Source organism: Dermacentor andersoni, chromosome 11, assembly GCF_023375885.2.
Source record: "Dermacentor andersoni chromosome 11, qqDerAnde1_hic_scaffold, whole genome shotgun sequence".
Taxonomy (NCBI): domain Eukaryota; kingdom Metazoa; phylum Arthropoda; class Arachnida; order Ixodida; family Ixodidae; genus Dermacentor; species Dermacentor andersoni.
In genome coordinates this window covers 87,503,801-87,527,910 of record NC_092824.1, presented here as the reverse complement: position 1 = coordinate 87,527,910, position 24,110 = coordinate 87,503,801, and the positions used below count along the sequence as shown (strand labels likewise).

The 24,110-nt window shown below is 47.5% G+C and overlaps 1 protein-coding gene across 2 annotated transcripts in view; it reads right to left on the bottom strand.

Annotated features, from left to right (window-relative positions):
* LOC126517416 (uncharacterized) overlaps positions 1–24,110 on the bottom strand; it is a 371,746-nt gene that overhangs the window by 185,026 nt on the left and 162,610 nt on the right. The window contains exon 3 of one of the 2 annotated variants that reach the window (XM_050167135.2): positions 15,685–15,726. The exons of the other annotated variant lie outside the window; for it this stretch is intronic. The gene's annotated coding sequence lies outside the window, so the exon portion shown is untranslated. The remainder of the gene's footprint in view (positions 1–15,684; positions 15,727–24,110) is intronic. 2 annotated transcript variants of the gene reach the window in all.

Here is a 24,110-nt window from a genome sequence, read left to right as displayed (position 1 = left end):
GTTTTCCGTCTTCTAATTACTGTTACTGTTACGGCGCCACACGCTCATGCTCCGCGGCTATTAATAGATGGCACATGGTACATTCCAGCGTATTTACTGCTGTTCGCGCGTGTTCAAGAATATACGCCACGATTCGCGTCGTGCGCGAAATGTGATTGGATATGCCCCTCTGTGGAATAGGCGACAACATTATGGAAATTTCGGATGCACGTACAGGCGCGTCTTGTTCATCTTTTACCAGTGAACGCGCGTTTCAGCGTCTAACCACTGCTGCAATGTGAACGGACTGGAGCGGAACGCTTTCGTCGGATACGACGAAGCCGAATTGCGCAGAAGCGACTGGCTTTGGGGTTTGACAGCTTGTTTATTCAAGGTGTAACTATTAGTGTTCCTACAATTGTTGAATGCGAATTCGCATTATAGGGCGAGTTTTCTTGCCGGATATCTATCTATCTAGAGATAAGAGAGGGAAGGCAGGGAGGGTATCCAGGCACACGTCCGGTTTGCTACCCTGCACTGGCGAAGGGGTATGGGGATCTAACTAAAAATATTGGCCGATACCGAATATAGTGCTAGTGCAGTCTAAAAAATGTGGCCCGTTCGCCTGGGTATGTGCCATTCGGTATGTTCCCCAAAGGCCAGTGGGCATGAGACAATGGATACGTGCATGTCTTCAATGAACCTCCTTGACGCCAACTTGGGTCACGGGGTATTTGCCACTGGTTGGGCGCGGACTTCGCGGCGGCGCCGTTAGATGGCGCAGCGCGCCCAGAGGGAAGCGCGAGAGAGGAACCGGGCTGCAGTACACGCCTCATGGGTGACGCGTTTCGGCTATTCGCATACTCGGATAGTCATCGTAGATTAGTTCTATTTTGTAATTGTTCTGTCCAGTGGCCGCAAAGAAGAAACCGCGGGCGTTGAGCTTCGGCGAAGTGGCACCTTCCTGCGCACCCAATGTGGTTACACATCAATCAATCTCAATCTTTATTTCGCATTCATTCATTTACAAAAAATGAACACTGGGGCAAGAACTAAAAGCTGCTTTTTTGCAGCTTGACAAGGTTCTTGGCCATATTCATGACAACGGGGACATAATAAAATAAAGTTTGTACACTTTAGTGCGTGCAATGTTCAATCAATGACAATGTATAAGTGAAAATGTGTAAGGTGAAATGTACAATCCGTGTTACAAAGCAGTGTGTTTAGTCTGTACAAATGAGATATATGAATATACAGTATATAACAGATACACATAATTATTTTCAATTTCTGAAGGGTTAAAATTTATTATATTACATTCTATTAACATACGAAAACACAGACAGCAAATAAAGGTGTGTATAAATGTCTTGCAGGTTACATCCTATATGCGAAAATGTTATCAAAACGTAAAACCCCTTCATTAAAGGAGGTAAGCAGTGACTTTCCTTATCCAAAGGAACCTTATAAAAATAATTACTCAATTTGAATTAGCAAGTCTCGTATTGTTTTGCTAATGTCGGTTATCTCGACACCTTTTCATGTAGTTTATTTAATAAGGAGAGAACGCGATTGGTTAAACTATTTGATCCGTAATTTTTACGGATCAAATCTTCAGTGTGCTTAGTATTGCTGCACACGATCGGTTTGCTAAATTCACTACTGTGTTTCAAGGGATGTTCAACGTGCTCCGGTCCGTCAGCAATGGCGAATGAATAGTTTCTTCTTTGCTCGTAATGCCTGCGGCCAGTAATTAGCTCGCGCACATGATTTGACTCCTAGAGTGAACTATATTTATTTAAAAAGGTAGCATATCTTACCGCACAATACACTGATATTTAATTACTCTACAATTACTAGGTTCCCGCTGGAACGTGCACATACCATCGGCCTACCATTCTGAATTTCTTCGAAACGGAGCCTGCCACGGATTGTAATAAAATTCTGCAACTTTGGCACATTTGACGACAGTGCTTCACAACGTGACTAAACGGGATGTAAACACACAGCGAAGTACAATGGCCTAAATATCACAGGAACATGCGAAACGACGAGCTTAGATGCGCCTGTAACTTAGTTTATGTCAGTGTTTCGTTTGCTGATATATATAGCTACCCGCCGTGGTTGCTTAGTGGTTATGGTGTTAGGCTGCTAAGCACGAGGTCGCGGGATCAAATCCCGGCCACGGCGGCCGCATTTCGATGGGGGCGAAATGCGAAAACACCCGCGTACTTAGATTTAGGTGCACGTTAAAGAACCCCAGGTGGTCGAAATTTCCGAAGTCCTCCCCTACGGCGTGCCTCATTATCAGAAAGTGGTTTTGGCACGTAAAACTCCATAACATCAAATATATATATATATATATATATATATATATATATATATATATATATATATATATATATATATATATATATATAGCTGGCAATGGCCACAACGAACGTCTGGTTATCACACCTATCGTCGGCACAAATGTCACGCTCCTGAACGCTGACAGATAAGGAAGTGCTCTTACGCATCAATTAACCTCTGCGTGTAACAGACAAGATGTGCCATGATTAGAATATATCCCAGCTAAATATTGTCACAGAGCGCAAGTGTGTAGACACGTCAAACGGCCTCGCGTCACCTTTGAAGAAAGTTAACCGAAGTTAATGAGTGCGTCTGCGTTATGGCAACTATTAGGGCAAATATTGACAGCGTTCAGCTGATTTTAGGATCGGGGGTCATTATGAACTTGCTCTCCCTCGAGCGCATTATCAATGACTATGAGCGCAGAATGCGGCTCAAGGCATAGTTACACGATTATAGATTTTGCTGGCTCCAAATAGTTGCAAACGGCATCCTCCCGGCTACTTCACTTGGCTTTTATGGAACGTGAGTGGCGGCTCAGCTGCCAGCTGGGCGCGAAAGCGGCTGTCTGCACTATAAGCGCTTTCTCATGCAACGTCATAATCGTGACGCACCATAATATGTCGTTTACCACAAGGACAAGGCAAACTAAGCTTCCACATATACGATGAACCAGTAGTTTACGGGCACAAGACATCTTTAGAGACTCAAACCCCTCCGCTCTTCAATTACGCAATTAGTACGCTGTAAAAAACAGCGGAAGAAATTGTGGGTCTAATCGTCGAGCAGCACCCGTGCGTGCCATCGTCATGTCAGGAAAGTCGAAATTGCCTTTCGCATGAGCTCACAATGGTAGCAACGATAAATGAAGGAATTAAACTAGAATGGAGCATAACATTTCGTAGGTCAGCTCTCCGTGAAGCCACCCCTTTCACTTCTTATCCTTCAAGATGTCGGCCCAACACGTGACCCATCGTTCGGCGGACTCGGCTCAGTGTGTTTGGTTCCAGGTAGGTTTTAACCGATACGCACTTGGTTCGGGCACTTTGCCAACCACTCGGCACAAATGCGAAACTAAATCTGCAGACTTCAGTGATTATCCCCGCACTGAAACCATTTAGTACGACAACTGCAGCACCTTCACGACAGTTCACAGTGAAATTCAATGGCTTGCTTCTTTTAAAGTGCTTATTGAAGGGTACACAAGCGCAATAAATTATCTATAGAATGTCGTCAAGAGGACTTTTGATAGGGTAAGCCCTCGCAACAGACACCTGCAAGTTAACTGCGACCTCCGAAACTCACGCACGGAGATGCCACCACTCTCTGAATCTGCGGGGCGCAGCCAAGCACAAGTTACACGAAGCCTCTAAGATGCGTCATAGCGCAGTGGCGTGAAACATTTTCTTTCTTTTTTTTTCCCCATACGCATTCACACAATTAGGCTTCTGCCGTTTAGGAATACTGGCGGTCCTCCATCCGACCTGTTGATGCTGCTGGGTACATAGTGTAGGCTCTGGAAATCTCAAATGCGCGAGATCGACATGACGGAAGCCCGCGATCTACCAGATCCTTTATTTCCGTGAAACTGCGACTTATATGAGAAGTGTGTATACTGCGCAGGAACTTCCACTGGGCTAGATACACGTGCGTGCGTGCGTGTGCGCGCGCGCGCGCGCGTGTGTGTGTGTGTGTGTGTGTGTGTGTGTGTGTGTGTGTGTGTGTGTGTGTGTGTGTGTGTGTGTGTGTGTGTGTGTGTGTGTGTGTGTGTGTGTGTGTGTGTGTGTGTGTGTGTGTGTGTGTGTGTGTGTGTGTGTGTGTGTGTGTGTGTGTGTGTGTGTGTGTGTGTGTGTGTGTGTGTGTGTGTGTGTGTGTGTGTGTGTGTGTGTGTGTGTGTGTGTGTGTGTGTGTGTGTGTGTGTGTGTGTGTGTGTGTGTGTGTGTGTGTGTGTGTGTGTGTGTGTGTGTGTGTGTGTGTGTGTGTGTGTGTGTGTGTGTGTGTGTGTGTGTGTGTGTGTGTGTGTGTGTGTGTGTGTGTGTGTGTGTGTGTGTGTGTGTGTGTGTGTGTGTGTGTGTGTGTGTGTGTGTGTGTGTGTGTGTGTGTGTGTGTGTGTGTGTGTGTGTGTGTGTGTGTGTGTGTGTGTGTGTGTGTGTGTGTGTGTGTGTGTGTGTGTGTGTGTGTGTGTGTGTGTGTGTGTGTTTGTGTGTGTGTGTGTGTGGCGATGTTACCCCTTTAACCATACAATACTATCTCTTTTGTTTGTCATGTATTTTTAAAAAAAGGAAGCGCCATGGCGCATCGGTCAGCGCGTCTGTAGGTGCCAAATGGCTTTAGCTGCGCGGCCATGTGTTCGAATCCCGATGGCGGCGGTTAAAATTTCACATTTTCCTTGCCTTGTTACCATAGTGCAGCTGAGAATTAGTAGCTGGCCTGGCGACAAGATAAGAATGATGGTTGGACTTAACAAACGCGCATCAGAGCTCTTATTGCCGTCGCAGTAAAACGTGCATTGCGTTATCCACGTTGAGTTTTCAGACAACCACATTATAAAATTTGCATGGTTACACGGCACAGTGTCTGCCTACAGGACGCAGAAAGAAGGAACTTACGAAAGGAAGCCACAGACTCTCCGACATTTCAGATTGACTTATCGACTGAGATTAAAAGTGAGCAATTGTTATCGTTGGCTTCTATTCTGTTTTTAACGTTTTCTGCAAGCGATTTTTTTTTTTTTTGCTGTTGGTGATGGTGATGTTTTCTTCTTTTTAATTTTGTCTACGTTTCATTGAGTACCCTTTGCAATAAAGAAAGGCAAAATATTTGCGTTGATATTTATATGCATCTCAATAATGTACTGCTGTTGCTTAGAGCATGTCTTCGCTTTTTTTTTTTCTGTTGGGACGAATGCTTTAAGAACAATAAACGATCATGAACACTTGTCAATAGCTGGGCTGTTGCTTTTTCAGACTGCGTTACCGCACATTATCGCTATGTCCCGCTCTTTCTTGTACAAAAAAAAAGAAATAAAGATTATTCATTCATTCATTATCGTTGCCGACACACGCAATGTCATACGTCGGGGACGGGCGACTTCGATCGAAGAACGTTACAGACATTTATTACGCAAACATCGCGAATCTCACGGCGGTCTCATCTTCTTAAGTGGACAAAGATTCTTACGAAAAACAAGTACTTCATTGTTTATTTCTCTCTCTCCCCGCGTTGTGCACCGGGTACACGAAGTGGTTTCATTACGAGGTAGATAGTGCGCTTCTAAGCTCGTCCGAGCTGCATCCTAGCTTATTATACGGCTATAATATCCGCCATAATCGACGCATGTCCTTGCAGCTATAGGACGGGGGCCAGCTGGCACAAGACAGTTGGAGGTCTCTGGAAGGGACCTTCGTCCAGCAGCGGACAAAGACGATGATGATATAATTATGGTGTCAACGACTGTGTGCGCATTACACTGACTGGAGGCGAATGGTTGATAATGTTTGTGTATTTCTGAGGCAGGCAACAGGCAATGCTGTAGCGGACGACGTTGTAAACATGGCGAGGAGAAGTTGTTCTCCATTTTTGAGGCAGTAATTAATCCACAAACATTGAACTTAGCAAGAAACGTTGGGCATAATGTATACTTAGCGATCGCTGCGCTGTGGGATTGTTCAGCTATACGAGGGTTAGTTGTGGATTCGTCTGGTCTGAGTGCTTGCGGCTTCAAACGCTCTTGTGGCCTGACTTATTACCCTTGATTTTCCTAGGTTTCTCAGGCAAATACATCCAAGCTCAAGACGGGGGCTGACAGATGGAGTAGCACACTGTGGTATAAAGGTTGTAAACAGGGATAATGTGCCTCAGAAAGGCTGGCCAAAGTTTCGATAGGAGGACCTATCGGCATCGAAACGCTGGCCAGCATTTCTGAGGCATCTTATGCCAGTTCATAACCTTCAGGCAAATGCATAGTTTTCTATGTTTGAGCAGGACGACTGGTCTCTGCGCACATACGTAATCGTATGAATTGTTGCGTTCATAACAATGCACATTGTGGAGTTAAACATGGAGGAAGGATAGAACAAGGAGGTAGCTTTCAACACGGAAACAAGGGAAACAAGTCAGCGAAGCACGTGATCCTCACGTCAGAGAGCGCGGTAGGTTTCAGTGTGCCCGATCTGCAGGAAGAGCTACGGCGCAGGGCAGCCGAAGTGCGCGTCGTTGAAAGAAAAGCTATCGTCAAACGAATATTCTCGGTCAATACGCGGAGTGCGGTAGGGTCACGTGCTGTGCTGACACTTCGATAGAGAAAAAGTGAAGGGAATGGATTCTCGGGACAGTTCGTTAGCCAAGACTGGTTGTGTGACGTAACGCTCTCTCCTAGCTTCCCTCCGCTGCGCAGTTGAGAGGCACACGCGCTGACCACTACGACATCACGCAGCTTTGGCGCTTGGTAATTTGTATGAGAAATGAATAGGTGTAACCTAAACAGACAGTAAAACAGCGGTAGATATTAGAGAGCAAAAGGGGTAGTCGATATTCTGTGGTTGGAATTAAGAGAAAGAAATGGAGTTTGGGCAGGTAATGTGATGCGCAGAGCAGATAGCCAGTGTTCTTATTAGAGCTGGAGTATGGGCGCCGAGAGAACAGAAGCGCGGTCGAAGACAGCAGAGTTACTGCGAATGAAAATAGGAAATCATACAGGAAGGGGGTCAGCTGGCACAAGGCGGGTAACTGGATATAACTGGGTAACTGGAGGTAACTTCGTGCAGCAGTGGACGTAAACACACAACGATAATGACAATCATCATGATGATGACCACGACGGCGAGGACTTAGCTCGCACCACGCTGATTGAGAGTGCACGGTGGCTACAAGGAGCACGTATATACTTCGGAAGCAGAAAACAGCAACGTTGTCACACGGACGACGCTGTGAGCACCGCAAGAAAGAAGTTCTCGGTTTTTGAGACGAAGGCGATGTCTCACTGTGAGAGCCTGCTGCTGACGCAGTAGCCGAGTTCGGATCCTGAGCAGACGTTCAAGTATGCCGATAGCTACTTTGGCAAATTCGACTGCAATGAGACCATAGCGGAAGCTTGCTGGACCACATATCCAACGTTGTCACGCAGTGAAATATCCTGAAACCCGAAATATCGCTGCAGGTGCATATGGTATAAGACCACTTTTGCTGTTTACACAGACAATATGCTGCGTTTCATACACAGCGTGCGATGCTGTGGAGGTTAGCAAGGCTTCTTGAAGTACTTAGGTTCGCATCACGAAATGTAAATGTTTAAAAGCTGAAAAATGTACAGACTGTGTTGTGCAACTATTCCTGATCACTTTGCTTGTCGTTCTCGGGTTTTTCAATTCGTCGCGGCAGCATCACGTGCGCGGTGGTTGTGCTGGGCTCGTGCGAGCCTGTGCACCCGCTATAACCTTGACGATGGAACGCGCGGAGTTGTACATTTCGAAACCGAACTTCTTGCACAGCTTCAGCTTCACTGCACGCTTAGTATGAACCGGAGTATACAGCCTGTCAAGGTTCCTGTATTACTCACCGTTGGTAAACAGAGAATGGCGAGCCGCGATAAGCCGGCAAAACAGAAGCACGCAACCTTTACTTTTATTCCGTCGCTAATGGCAAACTTTCATATCAATACCGTCTTACGTTACGTTGTGCCAACTTTAAAACGCGCATTTTAGTTGGTATACCAAAAATGTGTGTTAGCGATATGTAATGTTATGTGCGCTAAGTATGTTAACGCTTGCGTTCATTGTTTCCGCGCTATATAAGCTGTTTGATCACAGTTGAACGAAGTAGGTATCGCAAGTTTTCATTGACGGATTAATAGTCTCAGCGGTCACCTCAAAACTGATGAGCGCAAGCTATCCCGAGCAACCTCAGTCGAAGCTCCGGTTTCTCGGCAAGCTATTGTTAAAATAATATTTTTATCGGTTGCCGTAGTCTCCTAATTTGAAACGTATAACGAACACTTTGTCCAGAAGGCCGTTCTATTTTACCAGTGCATCCGTGGAACGTGTACAAACTTTAAATAAATCAGGATTTCTACTCCTAAACCTGCCAGCTGCTGCTGACACGAGCTCATTCCCCTTACCCAATCTGGCACCGAACTTCAAGCCCCAACAATCACGGTGGACTGTAGAAAAGAGCGCGTCTCCCTTTCTACAATCTCTCTTTCTCTCCCCCCCCCCCTTTCTCATCGGTCTCGCATAGGCCCTGGGCGGCTTCCGGTTTTGCTTACTGACGTAGCCTGCCAAGTTCAGCCAGAAAAAAGAAAAAGGCATTGCCGGCGATATCGAGTAGCAGGCGCGCGTTAAAACCTAAGCCCGATAGTTTTCAACACCTTTCCTCTGCACATAATGACAATTTTACAAATCAAGGTTGCCGTAACATATGCAAAAAAGTTTTATGTACTAGTCTTGAGGCGTAATGCGCATGTCTTTTATCTCAAAACTTAAATGTAGACTCTCCGCACAGTCAGACGACCTAAAAACGCACTTTGTGTTCCGGCGCAGATGAGTGATAAGGCTCGCGACCGGAAGTTTCTCGGGGCCGCACTCTCACTGCTGTGATCGCTCGAGCGAAACACTCTATACCTGTGAACTTTAGCCAAGGTTTTATAAAAATCCGAGGGCACCTAAGCTCTTCTTATGAGGTACGAATGCAAAAGCACTAGTGTCCAAATGAAGGCCGCTGAGCGATCCTCCGAGTTATGAACTCCTCCCGCGCAAGCAAGAGCGTTGACATGCTTGGCCAGCGCCTCCTAGATAGCGCAAGGCCAGTGCACTTCGATCCGTGACGTCAGGCTACGTTGCCCGACAGCCATAGAATCTAATGGGGACACTCTATCCTCCAGCTTGTTACGTAATAATAAAACAATTCAGCGATGCTTTCCGGATCAGTGAAATTTCTGAGCCGCTTTCGGTCTAAAAAAAAAAAAAAAAAAAAAAAAAAGAGAATTGCTGGAAACCTTTCCGATTACAAGTAGCAGCCTGTCTGCAAGAAAAATGTCACCTGTCACTTTCATTATTGAAAGAACTGACGGGCACATGCCATGTTGCAACTCATATTGAGCGCGATAGCACGTCGACTTTATTTAGAAAGATTATTTCCCGGTACAAAAGTTCGGGTGCAGTTGTTGGCAACGGTACCCTTTGATACAGGTTATGGGGTTAATTTTCGTAATTACATATGCCGCGAAAACATTGAACATTCTCATGCTACACAAAAATTCCATTATCGCGCTTTTATATGGAGTTGTTGCAAAAACAGAACAAGAAATGCTGGCTCTCCCGTAATCGAGAGTAGACGTAAGCACGAAATGGCAACCGGCAAAGCAGACTGGTTAGAGTAATTACGACGATTACTCACAGCCATCTCACAACCAGCCTAGCGGACCAGACGCTGCCGGCCTGGTCACGCAACGTGGCGCCATCTCTCGAAGGAGGCGGCGCGAAAACCCTTGCCGCGGAACTCACGGACCGCTGGCGTTGAAAAGAGCACAGTCAACCCTGTCTCAGCGCCAAAATATGACAATCAAGTGTATGGTGCACTATATCTGCCTTATGAACTTCGCTATTGGAAATGACAAAAAAAAAAAACATCAGCATACTAGAAGCTGCAGCTTGAGTGACATTGTGATATCGTAACAAACATTAGGAAGAACTCGGAAACAATATTTTTGTTTAACTTGCTTGGGCAGTAACTAGCGTATGTAATGTGGTCTTGTACAAAGGGTTGGGGGCCTAGAGAAAGCATTTTCTTGAGTTTTTACTGGCTGCCCGGATGACGTAATCTTGTTCTCGGAACAATGCCCGGATGCTCTCGTCTGACTGCCCGGATAACGGCTCTGCCTTTTGGCTCAAGGTCACTCGAATGTCCCCGACAACGGGAGCTAAGAGCATTTCATACTTAACATCTCATGCTTAAAATGTTATGTAAGCACATACACCTCGTCCATCAAGGTTAAATAGACACAATTAGTATTTCAGTATGAGAACGATATAATCAGTTAGTAGACTCATATTGTTCGACCGTGTAAACAACACGGATTTGGGTTTAATTGCACTACAGACAAAATCGACAAATCAGATCGCTGATTTAAACTTCGCACCCGATTGAAGCTATTTCGCCTTAAAGCAGAGAGCCTTTATATTCCTTTCAGCTAGGCGACAGAAATGAATGTACGCAATCTGTATTTGCCATTTCTATCAGCTTTTGGCAAGAACATTTTTTAATATACAGGTATGCATATACGAATCCCACAGGCGGTGGTAATCGGTTTAATGGTGTGTGAGAGAGAGAGACATAAATAATAAGGGATAGGTAGGGAGGTTAACCAGGCTGAGCCTGGTAGGCCAACCTGCATTAGAGAAGCGGGAAAGCGAATTGAAAGAGGAGAAGGATCGCGTAAGTGCTCCAAAGCTGTACGAAGGACACTCCTCTCATCTTCGTATATAGGGCAGCCACACGAGTATATGTTTCGTCGTTTCTTCGACACCACGTCTGCTGCAATTGGGACTGTCCGCCATTCCATTTAGGAATCAATGGCGAAGTGTGTGTGTGTGTGCGTGTGCGTGTGCGTGTGCGTGTGTGTGTGTGTGTGTGTGTGTGTGTGTGTGTGTGTGTGTGTGTGTGTGTGTGTGTGTGTGTGTGTGTGTGTGTGTGTGTGTGTGTGTGTGTGTGTGTGTGTGTGTGTGTTTGAATTGTCCAAGCGCCTAACGCGTGGGCAGCACGCCAAACTCAGCTACCCCAGCTGTGGGAGAAGCTCAGGCTCGGCCGCCGAAGAATGGGTCGCGTCATGCTGGGGACGCGTCGCGCTGAATTTGTATGGTGGCATTTGTATGTTTTCATTTTTCAACCCCACGATGCGCATTTGCACACTGTGCGCTAACATTACGCTGTGAGGGACTATAGTGCGCGTGGTTAGTGATCATAAAAACTCCCGGTGTTTTGTGTCAGTATAGTGTCAACGCCTCGGCCACGCATCTGACATTAGCAATCATGATATGTTGTTCCGTGCCGCTCCCCTTGCAAATGCCGCAAGGCAGGATCGCACGCGGAGGCCAGTTCGGTCGTGGTTTAGCCTAGGCAACGCTCGAACGCAACAACAACGCAGCGGTGCATTGCATGCAGCGCTCCAACGGGGTTGTTTCACGTAGTACAACAAACGCCTTGCTCAACGTAACCTTTTGCCTCTCCAGGAATGGGCTTTGTAGTTGTGTCGGCGACCTGGCCTCCGAGATTGCCTCATCTCGACGGCCGCGATAATGAATTAGCTGAGGTGTAGTGGCGTGCTGACTGTGAATGGAATGGCGATGCGAGCAGACGACGGCAGCACTCAGGAGAGTGACTTCCGTTCACGGCGCTTTTGGGGGTGAAACTTCAAACAGTACCCGGCAGCTAGGTGACGACGTGACCGTGACATACCCTTCGGCTAGAGCTGATCAGAGTGAAATAGCCTGACGGTTTGCGGACGGTCCGCGACTGCACAATCGAAACAGCCTATGTGCAGACACGCCCCAAAGACATGAATCTGCCGCACGCGCACTCCACACAGAACCGAACTCTTACTGCTGGAAGTATTTCTCTAAACACTTCTTTGCACACGAAACCATTGTAACGCAAGTAATAACCAAACAGAAGAAACACATGAGTGGACACCACGGGTTGTGTGCTGTCTTGTGTTCTTTCTGTTCGTTTTTTATTTGCGCTACAATGGCTCCGTCAAGTACTAACCAACTAGCGCAAGAATAGGTTATCCTAATGCGCGTGGTTGAGGAATAAATATGGCGCTATCTCCGGGACAGGGGATCCATCGCTCGGGATACCAGCAAACACCCGAAAAGTGCGGGGACATAAAATAGCTAAAAAAATTATACGCTAAAGACCATCGACATTGAATGCATCCGGCCAACTAAGTCTCCCGCGTGCTCAGTCTGCATCTGCTAGTTGAGTGATTATAACTACGCACGAATAATTTGCTTAAGGTACAACCAAGTTCAACGAGATGTTCGATGGGCCACGTTAGCCAATGCGAAAACACAGTTTGTTTCTGGTAATGTCTACAACCACATGAGCCGGTGAGTCAATTCTCTCTATGACGAAAAAAAACAAAAGCGTAGCGTAGCTGATTGTACAATAAACGTAGATTTAGCTACTCTGATTGTGAAAACGCACTAGGTCATTCCCGAAGCGTCACGCGTGCACCTTCACTTTCAATACAGTATGCCGCGCCTTAGACAACCAGACGATTTAAATATTCATTTTATCGACAGTCACACGCAAATTTCGACTGAATGCGATATCAGTTTTATGTTCTATTATATAAATATTGCGCTATTGCTTGTTCTTGTATACAGACCAGCGCGTTTCAATAAGGCGCCGATACACCAAGTAGTCGAGCAGGGAAACTACCACGCTCATTTGAGAGCGAACTGCAGACGCCATTGCGATAGGAGAAAGTAGCCCCCGTTTCCTCTGCTAAATGTCTACACCAGCAAGTCACGCCGCTTTTCTGCCATTTGCAGTGTACCGACACCACACATCAATTTGTAAGACTATACTGGGTCACTGATATTACGTATAACACGTACTCCAGGTTTATTGTACGTCAAACGAGGAATCTGGGTGCACAAATTAAAGCCATTATGCCTTTGCCATTGTCCCAAATGGCGTTACAATACTCGCAACTCCACCAGGTTCCGGCACTTCGCAAAGAACGTACACGCATTTGCCTAATTTTCGTTCTTGTGGCTGCAGACGGCTTTGCGGACTTTGCAAGTTCACCACTATCAACAAGGTATTGCGTTATGAAGTGGAACAATTCACAGTGAACACGCCTCTGCACGGCGCCTGACTGACTTTCTGCGCTGGGAAAGCAATTATCGCCCGGAAATTTAGAAAGACGAAGCGTAATGAATGACATCCCAAGAATGCTTGAAACCACAAGCCCAAAGCTTAAACAAATCCAGGTACGATGTCCATCCTTAGCACGATGGCTGAACAATTGTTGCACCAGAGCTCCCAGAAGTAAAAATGTTTTGGGGAAGTCCGATTGCGCTTTTAACTGCCTCACCGCGCCTGCGCCGAACAGCACAATGGGATTACTCACAAGAACTGCCGTCGCGCTGTGGTTATAACACATGGGATCGCATACGAAATTACATTTTCTCGCCTACTATCCTTGGACTGATTACGCAGTGAGTTCGTTTAGAAAATGGTTGTGTGTATACTTGTACTAATATACGACGTGTGAAGGCTCTCCATCAAGATTTGGTAACACGGAAAAGGGAGAGAAAGCTCTTCAGTGAAGCTCAGACAGCCCTGCCGGCGTGTGTGAAGCTGTACCTACGTGCAGCTTTTGATAAGGAAAGAGATAAGGAAAGAGACAGGAAAACGCCAGGGAGAGAGCGGTGACAAAAGGGAAAACTAATGAGAAAAACTTTCTGTCGGCTGAAAGTATGATATGGAGCTTTCCACGAAGCGTCCCCTGACATTCATGCGTAAGATGTATACAAGGTATCGAGTCGCAAGCTCGAACCACGTCCGGAGACAAGGATGTGGCCGGTGAATTTTCTTTTAATCACAAACAGACAGCGTCGGCGAGGGTAGCGTTTATGATCGTATAACTGGCTACAACCATTTTAAGTGGCAACGAATGCAGTCGTCCGACTGCATTCCACGACCGTATCGCGAACGCTTTAGTCAGCATGACCATGAGAAAGAAGACATGGTAAGATATGCCTGCGACGATCCGGTCCCCATTTCTTCCTTTCGCCCTCATGAATTCGGCAAAGGGGGCAAGTATCCAAAATTTAAAACAAAGGCATAAAAATATTAGGCAGAACCCTACTGTCAATAAATGCCGACAGCAATGCGTTTAGCATCGAATCAATATAGGTGACACGGCGTATCGCCACCGTGGAAACAAGTTATGTATGACGCGTGCACTACAACGAGACTATCCTTTCGCGCTTCCCGACGAACACTTGGCGCCATCTAGCGCTGCCACTGCGAAGCCTGTGAGTGGCCTCCGAAATACATGGCTCGCCGGTGCGTACGAACGCTTAGAAACGCGCCGTCCGGCAACCGGGTTTCTCTCTCGCCCTTCTTTCTGGACTCGCTGCGCCATCAGGTGGCGATGCCGAAAAGTCCGCGAGTGTCCTCCGAGACGAGAAGCGCGGCGCGCCCATGCCCGAGAATGCAGAGGATTGTTCCCTCGCTTGCCGCATATGTATCCAATGGGGCATACTCAGTGACCCAAGTTTGCGAGAGGTTCATTGAAGAGCGGCACATGCTCAGTTCGTTTGTAGCACAGGCTGCTAAAGCGTCTGAGAAAGTGGCTGGTAGCGCCGCCTCACGATTGAAATGGTCACTACACTCCTCGCCGTCGGTTCGAGTGCAATAGTGAAGGTGCGCTTTTTCAAGCGACCTTTCGTCGTATAGGCAATGCCCGAGGCACATTATCGAATTGCGCTTAGAACGACAGAGAGCTGAGCTAGTTGGTAAGGATTCATTACGCAAGAAAAGGTGAGGCGTATAGACAGGACACTTATCTTTGTATAGGCTGCTGAGCACGAGGTCGCGGGATCGAATCCCGGCCACGGCGGCCGCATTTCGATGGGGGCGAAATGCGAAATTTAAAACACCCGTGTACTTAGATTTAGGTGCACGTTAAAGAACCCCAGGTGGTCAAAATTTCCGGAGTCCCCCACTACGGCGTGCCTCATAATCAGAAAGTGGTTTTGGCACGTAAAACCCCATATATTATTATTATTACTTATCTTTGTATTGTCCATTTCTCTTGTGTCCTGCCTGCACGCCTCACCTTTTCTTGCATAATGAATACCGAGTTGCGCAGCGGCATTCTACAGAAGAATGATGAGTGTAACGTTAAGGGAAAAGAAAAGAGCAGATTGGGTGAGCCAACAAACGCGAGTTAATGACACCTTAGTTGAAATCAAGAAAAAGAAATGGGCATGGGCAGGACATGTAACGAGGAGAGAAAATGACCGATGGTCATTAAGGGTTACGGACTGGATTCCAAGGAAAGGGGAGCGTAGCAGGAGGCGGCAGAAAGTTAGGTGGGCGGATGAGAGAAGTTTGCAGGGACAACATGGCCACAATTAGTGCATGACCGGGGTAGTTGGAGAAGTATGGGAGAGGCCTTTGCCCTGCAGTGGGCGTAACCAGGCTGATGATGATGATGATTCTACAGCCAAGGCGTGGCGCTGTGCTCCAGACGGTCGAGTGGAGGAGTACAATCGAGACGACGCACTTTCGTAAACGTGGGAGCCGAACTGCGAGCGTCTTAAATTGTGTAAAGCTTACCTTTGCTGTCTTCTGTGCGACACCCTGGTGAAAACGAGGTTGCTGCAATTGAATGAAAAGAAACCTAAATGTGACGTTTCACCGACAGCAATAAAGAAACAGAGCTAAATATTCTGAACACGGTGCATAGTCCTCACGATTGTAGCACGCCCATGCCTCTTCACCAGCGTTCGTATTTCTTTGTTGATTGGGCGACCTTCAACTGTCAAAAAATATCGGCCCTGCTGTTTTTCAGAATTAAAACTTTCGTTTTTCAATCTAATTAATATAGCGCCGAATGTTTACTACATCTAATTCGACCAGTTACACTTCATGTAATCAAGATTACAGGTAAAAAGACATCCGGTACTGATTATCATTTGACTGCGAATGAAATTAGATACGATGACCATACCTATGACGAACACAGTTTATACAAGTGCAAGGCACCTAATCGTATTTTTTATATTTATTTATTTATTCTATTCCCATATACAGGGCAACTTACTAAATGAACTCTAAGTTTTGTTTAAGGTACGAAATAACTTTATTAGTAGCTTCACTAGAGTTAATCGTAAAATTAATCCTTAAAATCACGCCAACAACATTTTTAAACCCAGGTTATCAAATGATGAATACTCATATAAGGCTTGAAGCCCGTCGTCCGAAGTGTTCATACCTTCTTCCAGACTGAAAAACCACAGAAAACATCTCTGCGGAATAGTGAGTTCAGTGCCTACATAAAAGTGAGCAATACTTTTATCTATCTTTAGTTATTTCGAATACTGCAGGCTATGAATTGGCCCAAGCAAGAGGCGTTACACCACACAAGATTACAAGTGATTAAAACAGAAATATTAAGAGTAGCAAACAAAATGTCACGTCGGCAACACATGAAGACTCAAACTGTAAAAGTGGACGGTTCCAGTGCAGCTACAAAGTCGTTAGCTTCAAGAATATCTAGCGGTAAAGGAATTCCACAGTTCTACAGAACGATGCCTTGGAAGGCTCCGGATAATTTCTGACCACTTGAGCTTGTTAAAAGTGCATTCAGAGGGCGGTACACGAGCTTTCTTGCAATCCGCCCCCGTCGGAATGGGGCCCACGTGACCGGGAATCGAACTTGCGACTTCATACTCAGTAGCAAAATGCCATAGGCACAGAGCCACCAAGGCATATCAGTAATGAGTTTACAATAATTTATAATCACTTATAATAATTTCGTGCATAAAAAGAAAACCTGGGGCCGTGTTACTACTGGTCCCAGCAAACAAAGCTGAGCAATTTGAAGACTCCTTTCGTTTGCGTCCGTCTGCGTATTTGGAACACACCGCCAGCTGCCGCTGCGTTGCTCTTTTTCTGAGACATGAACGAACATCGTGCACAAATTTGATTACGTTTACGACTACTATATTGAGGATCTTGTGAACTCTAGTGCATAATCGAGGCATGGCGCTAATAACCGGACGCGCTTGTCGAAGCACTTCGTACTAAGCATATGTATATAGCGCGCTAACAACGCGTAGTGCTGCGCTGGTTGCTTAGTACTTAACTGCAATACATATTGTCGCGCCAATAAGGACAACAATATATATATATATATATATATATATATATATATATATATATATATATATATATATATATATATATATATATATATATATATATATATATATATACAGCTGCTTCTTCGTTGCAGTGTTGTCCTCTTTCGCACGACATAATCTCTATAGCGTGCTATACGTAGAATGCGTCTCGCATACACTCAGCTTTAGAGAACTATGCGCAGCTACACAACAAAGGGCTTACAGGAAGATGGAAGATGGATACTGAAAGTGATGAACAATGGTCCAACAAGGGAACCACGCTACTCGCAACAAAAAGACTTTATAAAAACGACCCAAATAAATAATCTTAAAAAATGGCCTCACGTAACCCCACCCCATCACCACGATGAATCTGTGTACACCAAGTTACCCAACTTTCGGCTGTTTTTTTTTTTTTTCGAACGAAGGTGTTGCTCCAGTGCCGACTGTTGCGTATTCCGGGTTCACTGAATTCACGACTGCTTCTTCGGCGAGTTATCTTTGCGCCTGCGGTGCGGTCTACGTCTGATCAACTGGCCGCACGCCAACGAGCGACGTGTGTAATTGTGATTACCCGATACCAACAGCCATCAGACGATATGCGCATTCGTACAGAATAGCGTTTTCCAGTAGAAAGCCATTAGCATCTTGACACCATTAGCACAGCGTCAGAGCACAAAAACGTAAACTTCCATTTTACATCCGGTCAGGATTCCTCAGCGTCTATTCTATAACGGAACACGTACACCACGTTACATGGCCGGCGCCAACGCCGAGGGCAAGCTGGCATCTGTGTCGCCTGCCCGCCACCGGTAGTGGCAAAACCTTCAGGCCCATTAGCGCAAGCGCATCACGCGGCGTGTGCTTGGAGATCGGCCAACAGTCGCCTGCGCGCAATATTTGATTCATAGCCCAACTATTACGAGAGAGCAGAGACCGCAATAAATGGGCTTGCCAGCATAGAATATTTTTTTCTTCTTTCAGCCTTTATTTTCTTTACCCCTTTCTTCAGCACAGTATGGCCAACCGGTACTTGTACTGGCTAACCTCCTTGTATTTCCTTCCCTTTTGTATATATATATATATCCGTAAATTCAATGAACTGCAACATTTAATGTTAGCGAGTGTTTAGACGATGCTGTGGGTCCTATTAATACCTCTCGCGGTTAGTACGCCAAAGAAAAAGCGGGCATTCGTGTGTTCTAGGCAACTCGTGGAGAGAGAGACTTGCCTAAATTTCACTTTACCTCGGAGAAGCTGAAACATTCGCGAAGCAGTGTTCTAGGATAATTAAGTCGTGGACGCTGACGGCAGTGAGAGCTTCACGGCGATCAGTGTGGCGCCTATCGCGTACTTGCTTTGGATATAAGCCCATCGTCTTTTGTGCCGAGTCACCACCAGGATGAGTAACCCCTGTGGCCCATCTACTATACTACTACCGTTAACATCAATGTTTAGTCATTTAACGCCGGCTACCAGCATCCGTTGCTAAGTGGGGCAAACGAAGCCGCAACGCCCGTGAGAAGGTGCGAGACCGCACTACGGCCCCTTAAAACTCCCTACGTCCGATTCCTTCAACAGGTAAACGTGATAACCTTTCCTATATTCCCTGCCTGCGCCCACTTCTTTTTTCTGCTTATCTGTATGTATAAGGAGGTCTTGGTGCCTATTAAACGGCATCGTCCACTCCTCCTCTCTTAATTCATACATTAGCTCAAGGCAGTTTCAGACAAGGACTACACAGAAGAAACTATAATGACAAATTTCTTTAGTCCTAAGGTATATGTCGAAGTTCCCGTACCCATCGCTAGGGATGTTTAATTTAATTATGGGGTTTTACGTGCCAAGACCGCTTTCTGGTTATGAGGCACGCCGTAATGGGGGAGTCCGGAGATTTCGACGAAGTTCTCTAACGTGCACCTAAATATAAGTACACGGGTATTCTCACCAAAAATGACGTACAGCGCGAAAGACAAGGACTGCGAAGACGACATACACAGCGCTGTGTATGTCGTCTTCGCAGTCCTTGTCCTTCGCGCTGTACGTTATTTTTGATCATGAATTACCAACTAGCTCAAGCAACCACCCTAGGGTATTCTCACATCTCGCCCCCATTGAAGTGCGGCCGCCGGGGCCGGGATTCGGTCCCGCGACCTCGTGCTTAGCACCACAACACCGTAGACGCTAAGCAACCGCAGCGGGTTGCTAGAGATGTCGTTATACGCGAGTTTACACCGGCGACGTGCCGCTTCTCCATGCTTCAATCTCGCGCGACGTTTCGACATAGACGCAGCACACTCTTCGACAACAGCCACGCCTCGTACGCGTCGTAAATAACACTCATTTTCCTCGCTGGATATCGCCGTCCCTCAAGCCTGATTCCGAACGAGGGAAGAAAAAAAAGGAATAAGTCCCGACGAACCGAAAGTGGCCATACATCTTGCTCTCTGACCTCAGGTCCAATAACATACAATAAAGGAAAGAAAAAGAAAGTGGAGGCGCTCAAACGGAGAAGAAGTCAGACATCGTTACCGCAAACAGATTCGACGCAAGTCGCGCGAGACGGGCGGGAGTCGACGAGACGGCGTTACCGTGTAGCGCCCTGCGAAACATGCATATATACGCCGACTTCTCCCGGTCACTCGCAAAACAAACCTGACGATAATAACATGCGAGCATGAAGGAGAAGGCCAGAAAGGAGTTCAAAAAAAGAAAGAAGCGGGTTCGGCTGGGACAACGAAAGGATGTGACGAGGCGGAGGGGGGTGGGGGGATAGAAGCACACACTCGGCGAGAAGATAACGAACCTTTCACGCAATCGGCCTCAAAAACTCCTCTCGGTAGCGGCGGCAGTCACCGCGCGCGCTACCGGGTTCCCGCACCTGCGCCTCGCGAGCACGTGCCGGAGAGAGAGGCCGACCGAGAGACCCGAGCACGAGAGAGAGAGAGAGAGAGAGAGATACGGAGGGAAAGGCCGACGACGAAGTGGGTGAGGAGGGTGACGGCTTCCAGCGCCGCTCGTTGCCGCTCGCGCGTCCTTCTCGGTCGCAAAACGCGCGGAGGAGACGGCGGGCCGGCGACGCGGATCGCCGCAGTTGCGCGCTACGTAATTTGCATATGCGCTCGCGTCGCGCGGAGGGTAAAGGTTCCGGGGTCTCGCGGACGGAAGGGGGGGGGGGGGGCGAGGGAAGGGGCAAGAACGGGAGAAGAGCGAAAATGCGGGTAACTGGGGAAGAGATGGTGCCGCCGCTCTCTTAGATACAGAAACGTAAGAGAAACCATCGGCAGCAGAGAGACAGGCAGACGGAGAGACGAAAGGAAGTCCTGCGTCAAAGCATGGCAAAGTGAGCGTGGCTCGCTTGAGCCCTCTGTTGCACGTAGATGCAGTGAACACTTGAAGTGAGAGCGATGAGAAGAACAAGCGTACTACTCATCCACGGCATCAAGTGGAGGAAATAAGGTTGATAGGCAACCCCACAGAGAACAACTTCGAGACAGTCAATGTGTTGCAGTTTACTTTGTTTATCTTCTTTTTCTACACTTAATTTCTTTTTTCTTGTAAGCGGTCTCAGAGGCGATAGAGAATGGACACGCGAGCGGGGTCGTGCCGCAAAGAACTGAAACTGAAAGCAATGACAAAGCCGCGCGCGCGCCGTGAAATCCGGCCACGTGTGTAAGCGGTCTCAGAGCTGGCGTCGCAGCGAGGACGTTTCGCTATTGAAAACGCAAACGAACGAACGAAACGAATACACAGGTACACACGCGCGCGCAATAAAATAGGAGAGACGGAGAGGACAGCCGACAGCAAGGCGGGGGGTGGCAGCAGGTCGGACGCGTGTGTTCGAACTAGAGAATCGGCTGAACCGGGCAGCGAAGTACGGCTTACGGTGTCTAGAAGGTGCTCTGCTAAGGAGGGGCGGGTGTATAAAAGCAGGGGAGGAGGGAAAGGGAGCCTTGTATCGGCGGAGAGCTCAGAGAGTGAAGGACAAGTGAGAGGAAGAGGAGGAAGGGGGAGTTGGAAGAGGGGGAGGAGCTCAGAGTGATTTGAGCCGGCGCACGTGGCGGAGTCATAAAGCAAGACAGAAGAAGCAGCAGCGACTGTGCGGCAGCGCGGCTGCAACAACGGCAGCGGTAGCGCTCGGGTGCGCGCTGCGAGGAATGCGCCCGGTAACAAGCGGCGCGCGAGCCACGCGCCACAAGGAGCGCAGCGTGGAGCCGAGATGGAAGAAGAAAAAAAAAAACACATCCGCGCCGGACTCACTCGATGATGAATCAAGATCAGCAGCGACAGCGGCCGCGGAACGAACGCTTCGGCGATCGGGAGGGATGGAGTGCGGCGCGAAGCAGGGACAGGCCGATTAGAATAAGACCGAAAGCCGGGGGAATGTCGAACGGACAAGGCTGCGCGGCAGCGGCGGAGGGGAGGGGGGGGAGGAAGGAAGGAAGGGCAGGAGTCGGAGAGCCGTCTGGCGAAGAAGGCAGGCAAGGTCGATAGAGGGCGCTCGGGGGAGAAACTGTTATACATGCAAAGGAAAAGCGAAACGTCATTTTCAATGAGGGCCCCTTTGTCTTCTTCTCGCATATACTTGGCGCGCACGGCACCTGCATCGAAGATAGACTCGTACTTATAGGTGCGAGGATGGCGCGGCTATGTAGCATGCACTGGAAATTGGTATTATAAGGCCCTGCGGAAGTCAATCGCGCTCCGTGTGACGTATCGCTGCCGAAAGTGTTATTGAAGCATCTGCCGAAAAAAAGAAAAAAGCCATTCGTGCGCGGGATGGCGTTTAAGGTCGCGGCTGCTGGAACCAAACTAGTTTCGTCAAAAGCGATCGACAACGATGGCGGTGGGCCTCCTGCCTGTCATCCACGAAAAAAAGAAGCAAGGGTCCGATGAAGCGACCCAAGTGATGGAAAGCGTCACCTGCATATTCGATTGATCCGCGAGATCAAAGATTAACTGTCGCCTATCGTCGGCTGCTAAAGCGGCCCTTGAGCAGTGATGGCTGCGATGAGGAGGACTGCGACAGGCACGTAGCACGCTGTCTTTTTCGCTTAATTTTGCATCTCTTCATAGTTTGAAACTCACCGACGTTTCGAGCCCCCACACAGATGCACAGTATGGTCGACTCTTAATGGGAACACCTAAACGGTGTAACTCGAACACAAGAACGATGCTTAGTCAACTTTATTTGAAGGTCTCGCACGAACCGCCACGCAGACAGCTGTCCAAGCGCGAGTAGCCCGCACGCCTTGATGTCATATCTCCGCTGCGATTGATGACCGTAAGTTTTAACTGGATGCTCACTGTAAGAGTGTACCAGCTGTACGCATCGCCTCTAACCTGAGATCGAAGCGTGCGGAATTAATCGATGCTCGTACAAACCGAATCGAATAATAGGTGAGCCTGAAAACGGCGCCCCCCTCGACAACCACCCCCTCCCCCCGCTTTGTCTTTCCGTCCTTCTCCAATATGCATATTCCCCTGATATCGCTCATTTTTAATTCCAACTGAGAAGACATGCTAGCCTAGTTGCGTCCCTACGTGTTTAAAACGCGTACCTCTTTTTCGTTTATAAGCCTCCGTCCACAATGAGACCCCGTCGACATCTGAAAGCAAACATACGTAAACGAGCAACGATGGTGCAAAATATATGCGGTTCATTTGTGGGATAGACAGAGAGAAACGAGTCAGGAACCACAAAAATATTAATATGCGAGCAAGAAGTGGTAGAATCCAGGTTTTTGTAAAGCGTCCGCGCAATCTTTTCCCGCATGTACGAAGCTCTGAATTATCGCGGCATTACAACTGCCGAAAACTACCGGTGCAAAAAGAACGCCCCGCGACTCGCGTGAGAGGAATAGTAGGATGAACAGAACATCCGTGAAAAAAAAGAAGCCGGGCAGGGGAAAGGAGGCAGACGAAAGGGGGAGAGGAAAGCGAATCTATACCGGTGGCGCGGCGGGCGGCATTTGGTTCCGGCAACCCCCGCTACCAAACGAACTATTGTTGTTCGACTTAGTAGTCGGCAAAATGATTGCGACGGGAGACGGTTTTCCGTTTCTGGTTCGCCTTCTCGCACACGTCGAACGCACACTTCTCCCTTGAACTCTACCCGGTCCTTTCAGCTACTATCTTTCACTCACATTTCTTTTTCTTCTTTCTTTCTTTTTTCGTTATCTGTACGTGCGTTTTTACTTACCCTTGCGTAAGCAGTGGTGAAGCCAGGTTTCGGTTGTTGGCTCATAAGTATGAATCGTAACTCAAGTGTTCAAATATCCAAGTTGCGTGTGTGTGTGTGTGCGTGTGTGCGTGTGCGTGTGCGTGTGTGTGTGTGTGTGTGTGTGCGTGCGTGTGTGTGTGTGTGTGTGTGTGTGTGTGTGTGTGTGTGTGTGTTCACACTATAGGCTCCTTCGCATCTCGATGCACTTCCCCCTGCGGCCTTTAACAAACAATCTATAATAGTCTACGCCAGTAAAGCTGCGTTGTCGATAACCAGTGTTCACTGTCGCACATGTCACCTCCGCCTGCAATTCGGTCTCACTTCTACCAGCCTCGATCCAACAATTAACGCTTTTTTCTTTATTATGCATTTCTTTTTCTTTTACTTTCAGTTTCTTACCAAGTTTTAACAGGTCCCAATAATTCAGGACCTATCAACGCTTCGAGTGCCGCTAACTCAGACGTCGTAAACATTGGCTTGAACATACTGCATTCCAAGTTGCACACGCTTATTTCTTCAGTTCTCGTTGAACTAAATCTAAGAAATGCTACTGCGCGGTGCGAGAGAGTAATTATGAGCTACGGGTCGCGTCTGGCAATCGATGAAATTAGAGAGAGTCGATGAAATTAGAGACT